At 32.2% G+C, this 2,815-nt stretch overlaps 1 protein-coding gene across 1 annotated transcript in view; it reads right to left on the bottom strand.

Moving 5' to 3' along the window:
* LOC136042733 (uncharacterized) overlaps positions 1-2,815 on the bottom strand; it is a 140,827-nt gene that overhangs the window by 100,705 nt on the left and 37,307 nt on the right. The window lies entirely within an intron of this gene.

Genomic DNA, 2,815 nt, shown 5'->3' on the forward strand with positions numbered 1-2,815 from the left:
AGCTCAGATGGCACTTGTGACGAGGCCGGAAGAGCCAAGAGCTCATATGGTATGAGCTCTAGCAAATTTCTAAAAATCGATAGATTGATTTAAAAAAAAAATCAGAGGCTTGATGCTGGTCAGGATTTAAAATAAGAGCTCTGAGTCACGAGGTCCTTCTAAATATGAAAATTCATTAAGATCTGATCACCCACTCGTAAATTAAAAATACATAATTTTTCCTCTCCCTTAAGCCCCCCACAGGGTCGAATCAGGGAAAACGATGTTATCAAGTCAATTCGTGCAGCCCCCTGACACATCTACCAATTTTCATCGTCCTCGCACGTCCAGAAGCACCAAACTCGCCAAAGCACTGAACCCCACCCACTAACTCCACCAAAAAAAGAGCGGTTCCATTCCAGTTACGTCAATCACGTATCTACGACAATTGCTTATCCTACCCACTAAGTTTCATCCCGATCTCTCCACTCTAAGCATTTTCCAAGATTTCTGGTTTCCCCCTCTAACTCCCTCCCTTGTAAACAGATCTGGTCGGGATTTAAAATAAGAGCTCTGAGACATGATTTCCATCTAAATATCAAATTTCATTAAGATCCGGTCACCTGTTCGTAAGTTAAAAATACCTCATTTTTTTCTAATTTTTCCGATTTATCCGTCCTCCCACTCACCCCCCTCCAGAAGGCGGAATCGGGGAAACGACAATTTATAATTTAATCTGGCCTAGTTCCTAATACGCCTGCCAAATTTCATCGTCCTAGATTACCTGGAAGTGCTAAACTAGCAAAACCGGGACAGAAAGACAGACAGACCGACCGACAGAATTTGCGATCGCTACATGTCACTTGCTAGATAGCAAGTGCCATGAAAATGGTTTCTCAAGTTTTAATGGATGTATCATCTGCTACAAACTTGTAATAAACAAACTTTTACATCCCATAACAAATACTATGCGTAAACTATAGGCAAATTTTAAAGCTTATACCCTTTTCCCGGCTGTTGGGGATTGAAGTTATACCCAAAGACATAGTTATTGAACTTTTCAACTACGCTAAACAAAATGGCCATCTAAGAATTTTGACAATGAGCCCTCTCCCTACATTATAGGACCATTGTGTCCTAGTTCATTTACCCTATCTACATAAAATAAATTGTATTATTTCTAAGTCATTTAAATTAAATAATCTTTTCAAATGTTGTATTTTATTTTGAAAAAAAAAATTACCATAAAAATAATTATAATAAAAAAAAAATCCGGAATAAAAAATCCGGAATAAACCCCTCTTTAAAGTACAAGACCAATAATGTGTTTTGTATGCAAAACAAATTTGAATACAAGGAAATAATAAACTCATTGACAAACAAAAACACGTGATTACGATGAAAACGTGTTGCTATCTTTGGCTGAGAGAAGATCACATGTGTCACAGGATGTAAACAAACATATGATTAAAATCAACTTGGTACGCAGCCAGAATAAATAGTTCAGTATAGAAAGGTTGAGTAATTAGATGGCTATGGAAAGATAATTAAACAAGGAAAAAAAAATGCATAGAATTATTGAGACAATAGGGCATAGTGAAAAAAAGTAAATGTAGTTAATGAGTTACTGAAGACTATATACATAAAACTACACTTAAAGCCAAAATTGAATATACCGAGCGAGAAGTCGAATTATTTGAAAAAATGAAGAAAATTTAAAGTGAACAGTGTTGGCCAAAAAGCATCAACTTAGAATATCCATTTTTTATGTTTCTACGAGTCAGATAACATTTCGGGGGGGGGGGAGGGGTTCAAACCCTAAAACCTACCCTGGATACGGCATATATATATATATATATATATATATATATATATATATATATATATATATATATATATATATATATATATATATATATATATATATATATATATATATAAATATATATATATATATATATATATATATATATATATATATATATATATATATATATATAAATATATATATATATATATATATATATATATATATATATATATATATATATATATATATATATATATATATTTAATTAGAATCTTCTAGATGTAATGTTAAGAGTTTTGACTAGCGAAAAATCTTATAAAAATATAAAAAAGCAAACCCAATTTCAAGAATGTAATCCGAATTAATAATAGGTTTACTCAATAGATGAAAGTGTCAGCTTCTCCCTGTCACCGTTTAAATTATTTGAATTCTTAAATAAATTGAAAAAAAAAACATTGCTAAATTGAATAATTTAATCATTCAATATATATTATTTTGACTATCTTATTTGTAGTGATTAATATAGTGTAACTATCTTGATTATATTGTAAACCGGCGAAACTTTTAATTAAGACAATACACATGGCAACGCTGACGAAAATATGCCCCGGCTTTAAAATTTTCATAATTTAAAAAAAAAATGTATCAGAAAATCGATGTTTTCACGTATTAACAAACGAACGAACAGTCTAGGGGAAAAAAATTTCCTTTTGATGCCCTTGGTGCATTCACAAATAGGAAAGTTTTGACACCATTTCTCCATCCTAGCCTATAAAGCGCTTCAATAGCTAGCTTCGCAGATAATTTTTCGAAAGCACCACTAATATCTGTCGCACAATACTTTTTAGCCAGTTTTGTATTCCGGTAAGAACGAGGTAGATATAAAAGAAATTTGCAGTACCGGTAATAATTTATACGAATACGTTTTAGATCACCAGTCAACAGAAGTGGCCTAATACCAGAACAGAAGAGCGCAGAATGATCACAAAAATCTGAGTAAAGCCGAGTTAGCGCTCTTCTCCTATA

The sequence above is a fragment of the Artemia franciscana genome, chromosome 2, assembly GCF_032884065.1.
Source record: "Artemia franciscana chromosome 2, ASM3288406v1, whole genome shotgun sequence".
In the NCBI taxonomy this organism is placed as follows: domain Eukaryota; kingdom Metazoa; phylum Arthropoda; class Branchiopoda; order Anostraca; family Artemiidae; genus Artemia; species Artemia franciscana.